Source organism: Gorilla gorilla, chromosome 6 (assembly GCF_029281585.2).
Source record: "Gorilla gorilla gorilla isolate KB3781 chromosome 6, NHGRI_mGorGor1-v2.1_pri, whole genome shotgun sequence".
In the NCBI taxonomy this organism is placed as follows: domain Eukaryota; kingdom Metazoa; phylum Chordata; class Mammalia; order Primates; family Hominidae; genus Gorilla; species Gorilla gorilla.
The window spans coordinates 17272822-17293281 of NC_073230.2; the positions used below are offsets into that span (position 1 = coordinate 17272822).

The 20460-nt window shown below is 35.2% G+C and overlaps 1 long non-coding RNA gene across 2 annotated transcripts in view; it reads right to left on the reverse strand.

Moving 5' to 3' along the window:
- The window catches only part of LOC109027706 (uncharacterized), a 358870-nt gene that overhangs the window by 119610 nt on the left and 218800 nt on the right, over positions 1-20460 (reverse strand). The window contains exon 2 of one of the 2 annotated variants that reach the window (XR_008667370.2): positions 16149-16276. The exons of the other annotated variant lie outside the window; for it this stretch is intronic. This is a non-coding gene — a long non-coding RNA (uncharacterized lncRNA). The remainder of the gene's footprint in view (positions 1-16148; positions 16277-20460) is intronic. 2 annotated transcript variants of the gene reach the window in all.

The window sequence follows — 20460 nt, forward strand, 5'->3', positions numbered from 1 at the left end:
GAAAAGATGGTCTACCAATGAAAGTATCCGGCTTCACTGCTCGGGAGATTATTCTGAGTCATCCAGGCTAAATTAGTGGTGGCTATGCAGCCATGCTGGGATTGTCACAATGCTTGCTATGCAACCATGCTGTACTGTCACATTACTTGCTAATTTTTTAGTTGAAGGAAAGGTTGCTCTATGGATACTAGCCCCAGATTATTGAAATCTGCTGAAGCTTCCATCATTCATATGGTGCCTGGATTCTCTATCATTCTCTGGTTCATTTTACTATTTACAATATGAGACATAAGTTGTTGTGGGTATCATCAATGCAGTGTACAAGAAAACTGCCTGAACTGGCAAGGTCACCATGTCAGTCAAGAAAGCTCATGGAAGTGAAATGGGTATTATTTGTAACACTTGCACTGCCCCCCTACCCCTTCTGTCATTTGAACCAACTGGTAGAATAATAGTTCCAGAACTATTTGTCAATTACCATTTACATTTCTTAGGGACGTGCTGATTAATGATAACACATGTTAAAAGCATCAGAGGGAAAGAGAGGTTTTGACTCCCCACTAGATCTCCTCTGATACCTCCTCGCTGGGAAGTGATTGGAGTGCTTTTCTATTGCTCCAGAGGTGACCTCTATTGGGCAGGGATGAAAGCCTGGTCTCTCCATGAAGTTTTCTGACTCCACCCTAGTGAGGAAATGGAGAGGTGCCTAGTTACTGCTGGGTGGAGATGGAATCCTAGGCAGCCTGTGTGGTCTCCACTGGCACCACCGGATGGGGGCTTATTATTAACTAGAGGGGATGGAAGTCCCTATTCTCTACCCAGCCTTCTGTGACACCACACTGGCCAATGGGTTGTGGTGCCTCATTATAGACTGGCATGAATGGAAGTCTAGGTACTTCCATCTAGAATATAGTGGTTATTGTCTAAAAGCCTTCACTTTGTGAGGCTGCCCCGTTCTTAGTCCTTTAGCTAGAGAGAGTAGGCTTTTGTTGTTGTTGTTCTTTGTTCTACTCTTATGTGTGTTTCCAGGTTGCCAGTTGCCAGAAACTTCAGCTCCAGGTTAGGAGATATGAGGCAAAAAGAAAATCCAGGAGCTCACCAGCATATCATTCATCAGGGCCATGGCCCCTAGACAGCTTGCCTCTTCTTTCCTCCCTTTAGAGAATTCTTCATTTTGTTTTATACATAATATCCAAGGATTTTAGATGGACTTAACAGGACACATAGGGAAATATATATCTAATACATCCTCATGGAAGCAGAAATTGTACATTAAAACCTTTTTTTGCCATAATGAATGTAGAAATTCCATAATAAAGTAATTGTTAACTAAGTGGCAAAGTGATTATAGACATAGGGTGCATTATATCAAATTATCAAATTTTATTTTAAAAGCTTTTAATAACATGAAAATATATCCTTTACCTGTGAAATGAAAAAGACACAATTGTATATGATGTTTACTATATCTTTGTGTGTGCATATATTAACTATAGTTTGACTATGCAGATAAAATATATGGACCAGAATCACTGGTAATTAAGAAGATGCATATTAAAGCAGTGAGATACATTTCACACACATTCGATTGAAAAAAGTTTAAATGATTGATAATTCCAAATGTTGTCCAGATTGGGAGGAAACAGGATCTGGTACATTGCTACCAGTTTAGGTGAGTTTAGGTGAGTGCAACTGCTTTTGGAGAGCAATTTGTCTATAACTAGCCAAATTAGAGTTGCACTATTTTCTAAAACCAGAAACTCTACATATAAACATGTGCCACAGAAGGAGGGAGATAAACAAAGATGTTCGTTGTAACAATTCACACTTTTAAAACTTTGAAAGTAATGAAAATAAGTTAATTATTCAAATATAGGGGAATGGTGTATAATCAATATGATATATATATAATATGATAGTTAAAATGAATAAACTAGTTTTATGTGTAACAACATGGAGCTATTGCAAAAACATGAGAGAAAATAATCAATTATAAAATATATAATATTATTTATGAAATTAAATGACATATAAAACTATATAATTATATGTGTATAAAATATAACTATATCTGCATAAAAATGATATATTAATTTTGTAATGTTGGTTATGTCTGAAAATGGAATGAGGGGCAAAGCACGAGGGAGTAGGAGCTTAGCGATGGCTGTAACATGTTTTTCCCTTAAAAGTAAAGATAGCTAAGGGAAAATTGGCAACAGATTAGAAACTGTGGTTCACATGATTTTTACCGTGTAGTCCATTAAAGAACATTTTAAACAAACTTATTATTTGTAATAAAACAATGTGACATCATCATCTTCTTCATTATAAACGGATCTATTTTGTTTAAGAAGTTGTTAGATTCTGCTTAATAAACACTGGGTTTCATCCTCAAAGATGAGAGTGGAATAGCTTTCTAAATCATTGATTTTAAATTAGTGACAAAGTAGAAACTATTTTTAAAGTATTTTAGCCAATCCACCTATCTTGAGTACTACTAGTTGCATCAATGAAAGCTCATTTTTAACTTTCAATATTCTATGGATTAAGAGAATTAAAACACTTTGCTCTGGTACTTCTGGAATGTAGTCTTTTGACTAAATGCTTATTAACCTACCCTGAATGTACATTACTAATTTAGCAATTTCCATCCCTTAGTATAAACCAAATAACTAATACACTCATTCATTTTTCAATGCTTATTCCAATGTATTTTAAAATATATGTGACACTGACTGTATATTTAGTATTTACATGAAGTGTTGATATTAATTTTATAATAAAAGGAACATTTAAGAAAGAAAAATAATTAGTGAATTTCAAAAACGCATGCTATATTGAAGAAGAGAGTGCTGAAAATAAGTCAATGTACTAAAGTTATATGAAACAAGGGTAAGAAGCACATATTTTTACCCTATATCTAGAAAACTTGCATGTAAGAATATAAAACCAAATATAGAAGAGTACTAGCTCATGCCCTCCAAGAATGTAAGCATACACATAATTTTTAACTTGAGTGCCTCTGCAACAAAAAATGAATTATATCTAATTTTCTAAATATCAAATTATATAAAGTTTCAAGGACCAGATTAAAGGACAATAGTAAAGGAACTAACAGTTCTACCTTGTGCTTTAAGATAGAACAGTGTAAATCATTGTTTTGGTAGGGAGTTAAGGGAAAGGTATTTTTTGTTGGTTGTTTTGTTTCCTACATGGTACAGATGAGAGAGTAAGGGTGCAAATTTGGAGGAGTACACAACTCTGCCATATAATAGTTGTATGGCATTGGATAATTTATTTCTCTTTGTCTTAGTTTTTTTTTTTTAATCTGTAAATGTAGCTACTAAACGTGCTTATTGTGAGGATTAAATGAGCTATTTAATGGAAAAATCTTAGAACATCATCTTCCATACAGTAAATGCTTAATAAATGTTTTCTATAAATATCATTGCTATTAGTGTTATCTGTAAAATAATGGCAAAATAATGGGACTAATTACTATTAATTATTGTAGGGAGTCATGTCTGTCCACAGTGATCATCATGAAAGTTTCTCACTGATAGCCTACTCTTCTGCCATTATAGGTTCCACTGTAGTTGGATGAGCAAAAGTAACTAGTCCCAGACAATGCAGTCACTGGAAAAGTTGAGTACATTTCTAGTATAGTACACTCTAGAGTTCCCTTTGATTGTTGTAGTGACTGGAAGCGTCAGTCTAGAGATGATATTTGTATTAGTATTCTAGGGTTTCCACAACAAAATATCACAGACTGCATGGCTTACACAACAGAAATGTCTGTCTCTGAGTTCTGGAAGCTGGAAGGCCCAGGTCAAGGTCCTGTGGGATTCAGGTTTTGGTACGGGCTCTCTTTCTGACTTGCAGGTAGTTGTCTTCTCAATGTCCTCATCTGGCTTTCCTCTGAGTGTATTTATAAAGTAATGAATCCTATTAGATTAGGGTCTCACGCTTATGACAACAATTAAAATTAGTAACACCCTAAATAATCTATCTCTAAATGGAGGCATACCTCAGAGATACTGCGGTTTGGTTCCAGACCACCACAATGAAGTGAATATCAGAATAAACAGAGTCAACCAGTTTTTTTGTTTGTTTGTTTTCCAGTGCATACAAAAATTATATTTTCACTTTACCATGGTTTTAATGTGTGCAATAGCATTACATCTAAAATAGCAACGTACATATCTTAACTGAAAACACTTTATTGCTAAAACAAACAAACAAACCCTAACAATCACTTGAGCCTTCAGTTTTGTAAGATTTTGCTAGTAGAGGGTCTTGCCTCCATGTTGATGGCTGCTGACTGATCAGGAAGGTGGTTGTTTAAGGTTGAGGTGGCTGTGGCAATTTCTTAAAATTAGACAATAACGATGTTTGCTGCATCTATTGACTTTTCTTTTCATGAAAGAGTTCTCTGTAGCATGTGATGCTATTTGATAGCATTATATCCATAGTAAAACTTCTTTCAAAATTGGAATCAATCTTCTCAAACCCTGCTTCTTGCTGCTTTACTAACCAGGTTTACGTAGTAGTCGAAATGCTTTGTTGTCATTTCAACAATATTCACAACATGTTTTCCAAGAGTAGGTTCCATCTCAATAAGTCACTTTTTTTGGTCATCTAGATGAAGCAATTTCTCATCCATTCAAGTTTTATCATGTGACTGCAGCAATCCTGTAACACCTTCAGGGTCCATTTCAAATTCTAATTCTCTTGCTATTTTCATCACATCCTCACAGAATTCCTTCACTGAAGTCTTGAATGCTTCAAAGTTATCCATGATGGTTGGGATTAAAAATTCCTGTTAAATTCCTTCTTAAAAATTCCTGTTAAATTCCTTCTTAAAAACTCCTGTTACTGTCAATATTTTGACATCCTCCCATGAATCACAAATGTTCTTAATCACATATAGAATGGTGAATTCTTCCCGGAAGATTTTTCGCTAACTTTGCCAACATCCATCAAATGAATCACTGTGTATGGCAGCTATAGTCTTTGAAATGTATTTCATAAATAATGAGACTTGAAAGTCAAAATGACTGCTTGATCCATGGGCTGCAGATTGGATGTTGTGTTGCAGGGATATAGCAACATTAATGTCCTTGTACATGTCCATCAGAGCTCTTGAGTGACCAGGGGCGTTTTCAATGAGCAGTAATATTTTGAAAGAAACATTTTTTGCCTGAGCAGGAGGTCTCAAAATTTGGCTTAAAATATCCACTAAATTATGTTGTAAACAGATGTGCTGTCATCAGGCTTGTCTCATTTATATAGCACAGGCAGAGTAGATTTAGCATACCTCTTAATGGTCCCAGGGCTTTAGAAATGGTAAATAAGGCTTGGTTTCAGCTTCAAGTCAGCAGCTGCCTTAGTCCCTAGCAAGAGAGTCCTCCTGTCCTTTGAAGCTTTGAAGCCAGGGATTGATTTCTCTTTAGCTATGAAAGTCCTAGATGGCATCTACTTCCAATATAAGGCTGTTTTGTCTACAGTAAAAATCTGTCATTGAGTGTAGCTACTTTCATCAATTATCTTAGCTAGATATTATGGATAACTTGCTGCAGCTTCTCCATCAGTACTGGATACTTCACCTTGCACTTTTATGTTGTAGAGATAGTTTATTTCCTTAAACTTTGTGAACCAACCTCAACTAGCTTTAAACTTTTCTTCTGCAGCTTTCACACCTCTCTCAGCTTTCATAGACTTAAAGACAGTTAGGCTTTGTTCTAGATTATGCTTTTGCTTAAGGGAATGTTGTGGTTAGTTTTGATCTTCTATCCAAAACACTAAAACTTTTTTCATATCAGCAATAAGGCTGTTTCACATTCTTATTATTCATGTCTTCATTGGAGTAGCACTTTGAATTTCCTTCAAGAGCTTTCCATTGCATTCATAACATAGCTAACTAGCCTAAGAGGCCTAGCTTTCAGCCTATCTCTGCTTTCAACATGCCTCCCTTAAAACACTTAATCACTTTTAGCTTTTGATTGAAAGTGAGAGACTACAACTCTTTCTTTCGCTTGAACACGGAGAAGCCATTGTAGGGTTATTAATTGACACAACTGCAATACTGTTGTATCTCAAGGAATAGGGAGGCCCAAGCAGAAAGAGAAAGACAGGAAACCGCCAGTCAGTGGAGCAGTCAAGAGCACATACAACATTTATTGACGAAGCTTGCCATTTTATGTGGCAACCCAAAACAAGTACAATAGTAACATCAAAGATTACTGATCACAGGCAACTATTACAGATATAATAATAATATTAAAATGTTAAATATTATGAGAGTTACCAAAACATGACACAAAGACACAAAGTGAGCACACCCTGTTAAAAAAAAAAAAAAAAAACTACCTGTAGACTTGTTCAACCCAGGGTTGTCACAAACCCTTAATTTGTGAAAAAAGCAGTTTCTGCAAAGTTTAGTAAGGCAAAGCACAATAAAATGATGTATGCTAGTATCTGATAAGAACTATACAGCAATTCTTATCCTCTTCCCTTTTCCCATAATATTTATTTTCTTCTCTACCTTTAGAGTTTTCTCTTTGTTGTGTTCAGCAAGTTGAGCGTGACATATTAGGGTGTGTATATGTGTTTGCCCATGTGCATGCTCATGTGTGTTTTAGTTTTTCTTCTGCTTAGTGATCTTTGAGTTTCATTTTTCCATTGTTTGTTATTTGTCATTGCTTTGGGGAAATTCTCGACCCTTATTTTCTTTAAAATTTACTCTGACATTTTCTCCCTCTCTTCTTCTGGGGTTCCAAGTAGATATACAATAGACTGCTTGATGTTATCTCAAAACTCTTGAATGCCTAGTATTGTTTTTATCTCACTTTTCGGTCCCTTTGTACTTCATCTTGTAAAATTTCTATTAATCTGTTTGAGTTCACTGATTAATTTCTTAGTTGTGTTGAGTCCACTGATGAACCCATGATAACATTCTTTATCTATGTTACCACGGTTTTTATTTCCTGTCATTTCCATGTGATTCTTTCTCACAGTTTCCATCGCTCTCCTGAAATTACCCATCTGATCTTGCACGTTGCCCACCTTTCCAGTGGACCCCTCAGCGTATTGATCATAATTATTTTAATTGCCATGAGTCTAAAATCTATGTCATATTTGTGTCTGATCCTCTTAATTGCTTTATATTTGGAAGTGAGTTTTTTCTTGTCTTTTCATATGTCTTCCGATTTTTTTTTGATAAAAGATGACCTGTTTAAGATAGTAGAGACTGAAGCAAATAATTTGTGCAAGGAATTGTGCACACTTTTCCTTCTATTGGTCTTTGGTGTGGAGTTTTGTTAATTTTATCAGGTTTTAAGCTGGTTTTGAGGTCGATTAACATTACCATTATCCCCAGTGCACTATCGACTCTAATTTTTTTTTTTTTTTTTTTTTTTTTGAGACAGAGTATCGCCCTGTCGCCTGGGCTGGAGTATAGTATAGCGATCTTGACTCACTGCAACCTCCATCTCCCGGGTTCAAGTGATTCTTCTGCCTCAGCCTCCCAAGTAGCTAGGATTACAGGCACCCACCACCATATCCAGCTAATTTTTTGTATTTTTAGTAGAAACGAGGTTTCACCATGTTGGCCAGGCTGTTCTCAAACTGCTGACCTCGTGATTCTCCCACCTCAGCCTCCCAAAGTGCTGGGATTATAGGCGTGAGCCACCGCGCCCAGGAAGACTCTAAATTTTACTGACATTAGCATGTGTGTAGGGTTGTGTATGGTAGGAGGTGCTGCGCGGAGGGTCTTTCTCAATATCAGTTCCAGGCTTAGATTTAGAACATCTTTTACCTTGTTTCTCAGAGACAGCTTGCTTCTTAAAGCTCCCTCATCAGTATTACAGTCTTATTTACACTTGATGCTTGTTAGCAAGATGATTGGGGTAGTGTTCTGTTCTCTGAAATTCTGATTAAATCTTAGGCAGATAATTTGTCCCTCAGTCTCAGGGATATGACCTTCACAAATATTCTTTCCCCTCTTGTCACTGTAGCTCTGAGCCCAGCTGGCATTCCTGCCCCTCATTCAGGATAGAGGCTTTTTGTTGCTGTTGTTTCTTTTTCTTTTGCCAGTGCTGTTTGGGTGGCAATTTGGTGGCCCTTTCACCTACAGTCTGAAATTTCTATTCCAAAGAGAGGAGAGGAAAGCAGTGTCTGAGCAGTCTCACGACCCCTCTGCAGTAGCTGCTCCCCTCCCTCAGGTCTGCACCATGAGGGATGTTTTCTTAGGACTTTTCTGTCTTACATATAAGCTTCTGAAGAGTTTCATAGAGGACAGTCATACAACAGGGCACTAACAACTTTTATATCTGCAATCCCTAGGCGCTTCATACTCTCCATACTTGACCTCGATCAATTTGTCAATTACTGTAGCTGAATTCTTCTTATTGGTGTTTGCCACACATAACCAAGTGCGTACATCCCGCCCCTCTCTGTAGGTGCCTGTTTGTCTCCAGATTTTTGTCTAGTTGGTTGCCTTGAGACTTCACCTTTCTGATGGATTCAGAAAAATTGCAAACTTGAAGATTTCTGTCTTTTGTCTTTTAAGTTTGAGATCGACATTTTCCATCTTTCTTCATCCTTCAGTGGAAACTGGAAGTGCCAGTGAGATTCTAATTGCCAAGTTCTTGGTAACTGTCAACTAAATCAGCTACCTTGCCTTTGCTATTTCTGGGACATCTTATTTTTTAAATATTTCCTATTAGTTTTATTTGTTGACATTTTCCTCCCTCTGGCCATCTCCTTTGTCTTGATGTCCCTAGAGTTCTGTCATAAGCTCTCTTTTCCTTTCTATAAACTCAACAACAATGCCATCTATGCAAATGTATTCAGCTATCATCTTTAATGACATTTAAATCTCTAACTATATCTGAGGTCATCCTCAAACCTCCTGAACTTCTCTCTTCCTGGATATCAAAGGAACTCTAAATATAACTAGAAGTAAGCTTATTTTCTGTTGTTGTTGTTCTTCCCCCTGCACATCCTATCTTGGTGAATAGCAGCAAAACTCATCTATTCTAAATGCAAAACCTATGTTTCACCTAAGATTCTTTCCTCTCTTTAACTCCACATATCTAAACAGGCCCCAAGTCTTCAAACTTCTACTTCATTAACTTCCTTAATCATAAGTCCAACATAAGAAACCAGTCGCTACTTTGTTAAAGCAGAGCATTATCATCTTTTACCTAACCAACTGTATAGGGCCCCATTTGGCCTTTCTAATGTTAATTCTGCCACCCTTCAAACATCCTATACAACTTCCTAAAATATGTCTACAATGAAAACTATAAAACATTGATGAAAAAAATTAAAGAGGGCACCAAAAAATGGAAAGATATTCCATGTTTATGGTTTGGACTTATCCATATTGTTCAATTGTTCCCCAAACAATAATATACATTGTGAATGTATATTCATAATGCAAACCCTATCAAAATACCAACGACATCCTTCACAGAAATAGAAACAATATCCTGAAATTTAAATGCAATCACGAAAGACCCAGAAACCAAAGCAATCTTGAGCAAACAGAACAAAATTGGAGACATCACATTATCTGATTCAAATTATACTACAAAGCTATAGTCTCAAAAACAGCATAGTACTATCATAAAAACAGACACATAGAGCAATGGAACAGAATAGAGAACTCAGAAATAAATCTGCACATTTATAGTCAACTCACTTTTGACAAAGGTGCCAAGAATATACATTAAGAAAAGTTCATTTTCTTCAATAAATGGTACTGGGAAGATTGGATATCCATATTCTGGAAAATACAACAGACTCATCTGTCCTGCCATACATAAAAACCAAATAAAAATGGATTAAAGATTTAAGTCTAATACCTAAAACTATGAAACTACTAGAATAAAACATTTGGAAAAAACTTCAGAACATTGATCTAGACAAAGATTTCTTGAGTAAGATCTCAAAATCACAGGCAAGCAAAGAAAAAATGGACAGATGGGATCACATCAAGCAAAAAGCCTTTTGCACAGCAAAGAAAACAATCAACATAGTGAAGAGATAAACCACAGCAAGGGAGAAAATATCTGTAAACTACACATCTGACAAGGAATTAATAACCAGAATATATAAGGAGCTCAAATAACTCAATAGAAAAAACAAAACAAATTTCAAATTTCCCAATCAGAAATAAGGAAAATATTGGAATAGATATTTCTCAAAAGAAAACATATAAATGGCCAACATTTATATTAAAAATGCTCAAAATCAATCTTTCGAGGACATAAAAATCAAAACCATATGAGACGTGATTTCACCCCAGTTAAAGTGGCTTTTATCAAAAAGACAGGCAACAGATGCTGGCAAGGATGTAGAGAAAGGGAAATATTTATACACTGCTGGTGGGAATGTAAACCAGTGCAGCCACTATGAAGAACAGTATGGAAGTTCCTCAGAAAACTAAAAATAGGTCAACCATATGTGATCCAGCAATTCTGCTGGTATATTTCCAAAAGAAAGGAAATCAGGATATAGAAGAGATAGTTGTACTCTTATGTTACTGCAGCACTGTTCACAATAGCCAAGATATACAATGAATCTAAGTGTCCATTAATAGGAGAATGGATTTAAAAATGTGTACATATACAAAGTGGACTATTATTCAGCCATAAAGGATGAAATCCTTTCATTTGCAGCAATATAGATGGAAGTAGAAGACATTATGTAAAGTGAAATAAGCCACGGATAGAAAGACAAATATTGCCTGTTCTCACTCACATGTGGGTGCTAAAAAAAAATAAACTCATGGAGGTAGAGAGTAAATGATGATTACCAGATATTGGGAAGGGTAGTGGGGAGAGGTACATAAAGAAGAGATTCTTAACAGATACGGAAACAGAGTTAGACAGAAAGGATAAAATCTAGTGTTCAGTAGCACCATAGGGCAATTATACTTAATAATTTATTGTATATTCTAAAAGAACTAAAAGAGTGGAGTTGGAATGTTCTTAAGATAAAGAAGTGATAAGTGTTTGAGGTGATGGATATCCTAATTAATCTGTTTTGATCATTACACAGTATGCTTTTTATCAAGATAGCACATACATTCCATATATACAATTATTATGTACCCAGAATAATTAACAGTTTAGAAAATAAATTGGAATTTTTTCTTTTCAAACTTCAGTAGTTCCATTCCATCTGTGGATAATATCTAAGGGTATTAATAGCCTGGTCACTTTTTAACCCCTAACTATTTTTTTTTTTTACTACTCCTCTCACCCTAAACTTTAGGAATGCCAAAACATAGGTTATTTTACGCTTTTTAAAATTTTGCTCAAATTATTATATGCTGTTCCTCTGGCAGGCATCTAAAATATCTGAACTTAGCTCAAATGTCACATTCTCTATGAAGCCATTTCAGAGATTTTCTTTCTTTTATAATCCATGTGTGATTTCTATTATAGCATCATTAACACTGCTATTATAGCATCATTAATAATGAATTTCCTAATAAATATGAAATTTAATAATGCTAGTTACAGCTCAACATAGAGAAGATAGTCAGTTACTTCAATTTGTTGCAGTTTACATATAACTATAAAGAACATTGAAAAATCTATTAATATTCAGCCATTGTGGAAAGCAATTTAGTGATTTCTCAAATAAGTTAAAATAGCACTTCCATTCAACCCAGCAATCCCATTATTGCACATATACCCAAAGGAATATAAATTGTTCTACCATAAACACGTATGTATATGTTCATTGCATCACTATTCACAATAGCAAAGACATGGAATCAACCTAAATGCCCGTCAATGGTAGACTAGATAAAGACAATGTGGTACATATACACCATAGAATACTATGCAGCCATTAAAAACAAAACCATGTCTTTTGCAGCAACATGGATGGAGCTGGAGGCCATTATGCTAAGCAAACTAACACAGAAACAGAAACCAAATGGCACATGTTCTCATTTATATGTGGGAGCTAACCATTGAGTCCACATGGACAAAAAGAAGGGAACAACAGACACTGGAGCCTGCTTGAGGGTGGAGTGTGAGAGGAGGGTGAGGACTGAAACTCTACCTAATAGGTACTATGCTTATTATCTGGGTGATGAAATAATCTGTACATAAAACCCCCATGAAACAGAATTTACATATATAACAAACCTGCACATGTACCTTTGAACCTAAAATAAATGTTATTTTTAAAATCTATTAATATAAATAATACTATCAACAGCAGAAAGCAACAACTTTATCCAGATTTCCCATGTCATGTACATTACCCATTTTCTTTCCTCTTTACACTATGTAGTGTATCATTTGACCCTTTTCAAAACTAACAACAAAATCTGCCAAAAAGAATACTGTTCACTTGAAGATATGCCAAGCTGTGTTTTTCTCAACAAAACGCCATAAGATTATTTTTTATAGTCTTCATTTTGACTTTCAGTTTTTCCAAGTCTTTATCTACTTTTATAAACATTTGCACACATTTATACAAACATTGTAAGCATTTATAGAAAATTACAAAGGTCAAGGCCGGGCGCGGTGGCTCACGCCTGTAATCCCAGCACTTTGGGAGGCCGAGGCGGGTGGATCACGAGGTCAGGAGATCGAGACCATCCTGGCTAACACGGTGAAACCCCGTCTCTACTAAAAATACTAAAAATTAGCCGGGCGTGGTGGCGGGCGCCTGTAGTCCCAGCTACTCGGGAGGCTGAGGCAGGAGAATAGCTTGAACCCGGGAGGTGGAGCTTGCAGTGAGCCGAGATCGCGCCACTGCACTCCAGCCTGGGCGACAGAGCGAGACTCCGCCTCAAAAAAAAAAAAAAAAAAAAAAAAAGAAAATTACAAAGGTCAATAAACAACTCTAGATCGATCAATTTTGCTATTTAATTAATCAATTTGTTGAGCAATATTTAGTAAAAGACCTTTTATAAAGGTCTATGAATCTGCAGTACAGTTTGGGGAGTAAGAACTCACGCACCATTTCAGGAAGCTGATTATTTGGGACATAAAGGGACTGAGAAGAAAGAGTAGTTTTGTATGCTTTTGTAGATTACCCAGATGACCTATAAAGAGATTTTTGGGAAGCTCTGTGAAATCCTTTAGCCAAGTTTACTCTGGCAGCAGCAACCCTTGCTGCCTTCGCTCTGAGTGCTTTGGCTCCAACTTTGGGGAAGTAGGGAACTATTTTTATTTCCCAATGGCTTCCACACTGGAATTCCCTGACCAAGAGACTTAAAAATCCATCAAACTGGCTTTTTCTCCAAAGTAAAAAATGTTGCACCAAAATATTATAACTTCCGATCTCTAAGACTGCTTATAATGAACATTCTCCAGATGTAGAAGCATTAGAAGTTGTAGCTCTGTTATTTTTATTGTGGTTTTTAAATAACACAGTCATTCAGATTTGTTATTAATCATTTCAAATAGTCATTCCTTAAAATATTATCTTATGCTTATTAACCAAGACAATAAAAATGGAAACAAATAATATATTAGTCAGTAACTACTGCTGTACTAATAACACACTACATAGCACTAAACAAACACAATATTTTCTTAAAAATGAGACTAGTATTCAGCATACTGTTCTTTTCCTGTTGTGTCTAATTTTGTTTTGCAAATTCTAAAATTTGTTAGTGAATATTTCTTGTTCATATGGAACCATCTTTGAATATTATATCATTGCTGCACCTCACTAATGATTTAGTGGACTTATAAATCATTAGAAACACTGATCTGGTTGATGATGCATTTGAGTAATACATCATGAGGAAAAGGTGCTTCAATGATCTATTACTCTAAAGATGATGCTGTGTAGAATCAAATCCAGGAACACTTTCAGTTACTGCAGAGAATCCCTGCTCTGGAGAGGGCTTCACTTAAAAAAATTCACTATCTTTTGGCTAAGCTTTAACCCATTGTTAAATATTTTGTCATTTCACTCTATTTGTTTCCAAAAGCAGACATTCAGACAAATATATCATAGTATAGAGTGAAAATTATTTTCTTTCTTCATCAAGAAATGCATTGACAAAAACATTTTGGATTTTCATTGAATATTAAGTTTCTATATCTCTTAGTGATACTATATGAGATCATACAATACAGAAATGTTTTTATCCTCAATATTAATCATCATTTTGCATACTCTAAAATAGCAATACTAGAATTATGTGACTCTGGAGATACATTCACAATCACTATTAACCAAGAGCCAGAAGACTACTGTGTGAACTGTAGTCTTTAAAACAGAGTAACTTAATAAGAAGTTCTCAGAGATCATTCAATTGAATTTTGAGCCCTATACGTTTAAGATATAGTTTATTAATCTTCTAATTTTTCATTGTTTTCAAATATTATTCTACTCTTAATTTTCTACATGTGAGAAATAGAATGTATTTTTATAATAACTCATTAAGTAATAGACTCAAACTCTAAAATTGAATAGACAGTGCTTTATTTTCTATTTTTTAATAAAAATAATCAATCTGACAAACTAAATGAGCACTTTATACACTTTTAATATTAGTATAAAATGATACCATCAAAACCTTATACAGATGCCTTACTCTATGTTGTGAAAAGAAAGTTCTGAGTTTTGCAGATTCGTTCTCTGATTCGGATGCCTATTTAATTAATTTGATTAATCACTGCTCTAAAATAACTCAATGCCTTGGATTTTAGAAAAATTGACCCAATAGTCCCAAAGAAGGGATAAATCTCTTTTATTTTCCTCCAATATACTCCACTCCCACCCTTCCTAATCCAGGACCCATCTAATTTTTGCCCAAAGCTGGTAGGCAGAAAACATATTCATTATATTTAGGACAAATCCTGGTCTCTACTCAAAAAGAAATAACTGACTCCTTGACCCACAGTGGACAGTTACTGTAGCCAGAAGGTATAGTTTTCAAGAGTGCTAGTAATACAGTGTTAAATCACACGTGTACATTTACAATCTCAGACACATGCTATTTAGCCCTGGTAATATCTCCTGTGTTGGGGGAAGAGAACATCATACTGACCCACCTCCCGCTGCAATAGTCCAGTACCACTCACAGTCTTCTCTCAGTATGTAGCACATCTTGTAAGAATAAGCAATAGTTCTTTGGCATAGGACAGCTCAAATTCAGATTAACAAAAATAACATAATTTGTTTTATGTAATCTAAAGAGTCTTAAGTACGTCATAAATTTGCATCTATTTCTCTCATGAAGCAGAACACTTAACATATTTATAAATTGCCCATTTGGTTTACCTTCAAACCCCTCTAACTTTTCCAAGGACAATAAAGGGTACTTACTTTAAATCTGTTTCATTAAACAACCTGATAAAGTGATTTTCCCAGTATAAAGAAGCCCTTAGCTCCAAAAGGTAAATTCCAAACATTTTTTTGGATGGTATAAAATGCTTATGATTTTGAAATTGGCAGTTTTTCCTGCTAGGCCTTACGGGATGTCTCATTATACAAGCTTCAGGAAAGAAATTTAAACTTATTTGAAAAAAAGAAAAAAAAACTAAGAATGCTTAACAAAGCACAATAATTCCATTCTAGTGAAATATTAAACAAATACTTCAAATTATAGGAAAATCTCCCCTCAAATATATTCATTGATATATTACTGAAAATATGAAATAATATAAACAAGCTTAGTATCCAACAATAGGGGAATAAAGGCATACCCCAAGGAAGATCGGAAGATCTTTCCAACTAGCGTTTTCTAAAAAGAATGTCTTCTGGCTTTCGATATTGAAACTTCATATAATACATTTTTCTTTTATTATAATGTTTTCCAGTCATCATTTATAGAGGTAAATTTTATATTTATCTCTGTAAAACACGATACACCATTTTTAAGCAAAATTTGGGGTAAATCTTACTACATTTTAAGTACATCTGTACCACGGTCACACATTTTGTAAACCATACTGAATATCAGCAAAAAGCTGTTGCATTGTGGATGTGGCTGGCCATAGGATTGGCATCTCAGGGTTGCATCCAGTGTGACACTGAGCTTTCCTTAAAAAAAATTCGATATTGTTTTAGCACAAGATAAAAAGCTTATAACTGCACTTAACGAGAATGAAGTCAAAGTCCCATTTTGCAACGTTTTTATCTTAAGTGCCCATTACCTCCATGAAGATTTAGCAAAGCCTTCCTCTTCAATAGTTTCCACAGACATCTCTGTCATCACTTCCTCTGAGACTCATGATTTGTCTGAAGTAAGACTTTGATCATCATCTCAACTTCACCATTACATCTGTAATCAGTGACAATGAAGTGTCAACCATCCTTACCATCTTTCTTCTGAATTTTCTTTAATTTTTAAGGCTTCACTTCATTAGTGAGCAAACAGTTTATTTCCAGATATTACCTGGTTTTTACTGTGAAATGTGCATTTCCATTATAAATTTTGTTATTGCTTTGTGTTCTTTGCTGGGCTGTATTATAAGTGTTTATCAAATGACATGCAAACTCTACAAGAATAGCATTTAAATTGTTTATCAGCAACTTTATCAACTGTCCAGTGTATGAGATGTTTTAAAAATACTTCTAACATAAGAGTTTGTTTTTTGCCCATCATCAAGTTCAGCATGGATTTGAAGGGAGTTCTGCTATCATTTAACCATTCAGACGCCCAGGTTCATAGAGATATGTTTATGAACAGAATTGTATCCTGCCCAGAATTCATATGTTGCAGCCGTAACCCACAGTACAAACTGTATAGGCCACACTTTGCTTTATTTTATGTTAATTGATTGTATTTGGCAGATATTTCTTTTTTAAAACAAAATTGAAGATTTCTGACAACCCTGATCAAGAAAGTCTATTGGCATCATTCTTAAAACCACATGTGCTTACTTTGTGTCTCTGTGTCCCTGAGCCATAAAAATATTGAAATAAGGCCAATTAATAAAACTACCATGACCTCTAAGTGTTCATATGAAAGGAAGAGTCACACATCCCTCACTTTCAATCAAAAGCTAAAAATGATGAAACTTATTGAGGAAGGAAAGATGAGACTGACTGAAAGCTAGGCCTCTTGTGTCAAACAGCCAAATTTTCAATGTAAAAGGAAATTTCTTTGCAGTATTTGACTCCAGGTTATAAAGCTAAAATATAAAATGTACTACACATAAAGTCTGTACTGTAATTAGCAAATGTGCTTCTTACACAGGTATGGGTTAGAAATTATGGAACTAATTTATATGTATATTAAATTGAACATATAAATATGCTGTAGATAATGATAGCTAGCCTTCTCATTGTTGAAGAAAGAGGTTACAAATAAGACAGAAGAAAAGAATTCTGTGTTGCTGGATTGGAATTGGAGGAAGCAGTGCGATCTCATGGTTTTAAATTATTGATAAAGATAGTATACCAGTTTCCCATTACTGCCGTATGAAATTAGCATAAATGTAGCAGGTTATGACAACAATGATTTGTTATTTTATAGTTCTGAAGGTCATAAGTCCAAAAGGGCTAGGTTAATATCAAGGTGTTTGCAGGGCTGCATTTTCTTTTAGAAGATCTAGGAGAAAATCTAACTTGCTTGCCAGTTCCAGCTTCCAAAGGCTGTCTGCATTCCTTGGCTTGTGGCTCCCTTCCCCTATTTTCAAAGCCATCAGTATAGCATATTCAAATTTCTCTTCAATTCTGACCTTTCCTTCCCCTGTCTTCATTTATAAAAACCCTTTTGATTACATTAGGTCTACCCAGATAATCCCTCCCCACTCAAGATCCTTAACATATCACATAAGTCTCTTTTGCCACGTATGGTAACATATTCACAAAAGGCTGGGTATTAGGATGTAGACATCTTTAGGAGGCCTTTCTTCTGCCTACACAGATAGACAGGTCAGAAATAAATCTCCATATGTATGTATCTGCACAGGTCAAAATTTCTCTCTCTAGATATATTTTCAAGCTTTGACTGCTGAGAGGGCCTGGCAACAGAGATACCACAATAGCAAACAACACATCTCCACCTCAGATCTTAGTTCTGCAATAACATTCTTCAATGAAAAGAGCTCAGAGCCTTTGAAGAAGTTGTTGATTTCAGAGCTGTAGCACTGAAAACACAAGTTGAGCCTAGAACATTCTGTGGTGCTTCCAAAATAGAAAAGTTATCCAAAATAACGGAGGCATAGTAGAAATCAATCTGAAAGAAACCCCATTGGCCAAAACTGGAAATAACTTAACAACAAAATAAATAATGATTGTATTGGATTACAATCTAGAAAGTAAAACATATACCTATGTGTCTATTCTGAATGAAGCTGCCAGTTAAAATATAAGACACACAAATTTTAATTGCAGCTAAACAATGTATGAAAGTATATTTCAAATATACATGGGACATACTTATACTAAAATTTATTTGCTGCTTGGCTGAAATTAAAATCTAACTGGGTGTTCTGTATCTTCATTTATAAAATTAGGCAATCACAATCCTGATATAAATAAATAGATGATTGATAGATATAAGTAGATGAATGATAGAAAGATAAATAAGCAAAGACAGTATTTTATTGCAGAAGGATTCTGATTAACGACTATAAGCAAAATGAAAGAAACAGAAAATCACCAATAGAACACCATAGAAATATTTGTCTCAGAGAAGATTAAGTTGATGGCTATTAAAATCAGTGGGTTAAAAGTCTGTGGAGAAACAAGATACAAAGTCCCAAAAAGACTCCCCCAAGGTATTTATTAACCAGAAAGCAAACAATGGCAACTCTAGGTTGATTTATCCCCCCATAAAATATTCCCATCTTCTAACCCCAGGTACCTATGAATGTGATATTATTTGAAATGGGGTCTTAACAGATATAATTAAGTATCTTGATATGAAATCCTGGATTTAGGATAGACATTAAATCCAATCACAGTCATATGCTGCTTAACAACATTTCAAACCAAAACAGACTGCATATGCAATGGTGGGCCTATAAAATTATAACAAACCAGAAAATTTCCCACTGCCTAGAGCCATCCTAGCCATCGTAAAGTCATAGTGCAATGCATTACCATGTGTTTGTGGTGACGCTGGTGTGTAGTGTTTATGAAGTCTACAGTAGTGTACACCTGTGTCCTAGGCATTCTAATTCACTCACCACTCACACACTGACTCACTCAGAGCAGCTTCCAGTTCTGCAAACTCCTTTCACGGTAAGTTCTCTCCACAAGAGTACCATGTTTATCTTTTATACTATGTTTTGACTGTTTCTTTTTTATGTTTAGATACACAAGTACTGACAATTATGTTACAATTTCCTATAATATTCAGTACAGTAACATGCTGTACAGGTTTGTAACCTAGAAGCAACAGGCTATGCCATATAGCCTAGGTGTGTAGGAGGCTATACCATCTAGGTTTGTGTAACTTCATTCCGTGATGCAATTTTCAGAATGTATCCCTGTCATTAAGTGACATATGACTATACTGATGTCTTTATAAGGAGAGGAAAACTGAAGACATGGGGTTTGCATCCTGGAAAAGAAGGAAACATTAGGGAGAAAAAGAATGAAATCTGAATAAAGTCTTTAGATTAGTTAATAGTATTATGACAATGGTAATACTATTTCCAAGTATTTCTTTTAATATTTATCAAACAAATATTAGAATATTTACCAAATTACTAAGTATTTATTTTAGTAACTATACTATAGATACATCAACCTTTAGGAAAGTGGGGAATAAGGTACAAGAGACATCTCTACTATATTTCAACTCTTTTGTAAGTGTATTTTTTTGAAAATACAAAGTATCAAATAAAAATTTCATTGTTGAGAACTAACTGAGCAGTTTCATTTGGGTGTTACCGTTAGAAACAAGACTACCCTAATTGCTTTTAACTGGGGTATAGGATAGGAGAGTCAGAGTACTATGGACTGAATTATTTGCCCTCAAAATTTATATGCTGAGATTCTAACCCCTGTACCTCAGAAGAGAGGACCTTTAAAGAGGTAACTAAGTTAAGAGGAGCCCATTAGGATGGGCTCTGATCCAATCTGACTGTTGTCATAAGGATAGGAAGACACTGGAGAATCACCAAGAGAAAAGACCCCATGAGGACACAGTGGAAAGGCAGCCACTTGCAACCCAAGGAGAGAAGCATCAGGAGAAAGGGAACCTGCCGACACCTAGTTCTTCGGTTTCCAGTTTCTGGAAATATGAGAAAATCAATTTCTGTTGTTTAAGCAGCTCAGTTTGTGGCAGGTTGTTACGGCAGCCCCAGCAAACAACTGCACAGCTAGTACAACCTCTTGCCCATGGAAGCTGTGGTGGAATCTATGCAGGCTTTGTAAGTTGGCATCTCCCAATTTCCACTTGTTTATCTATATTTGAAGAATAATACTTATATTTAAGCCTGTTATGATTATCAGAAACACTACAGCTAACAGCATTTGTTTTTTTTATGAAGAGAGAAGCAATTTTTT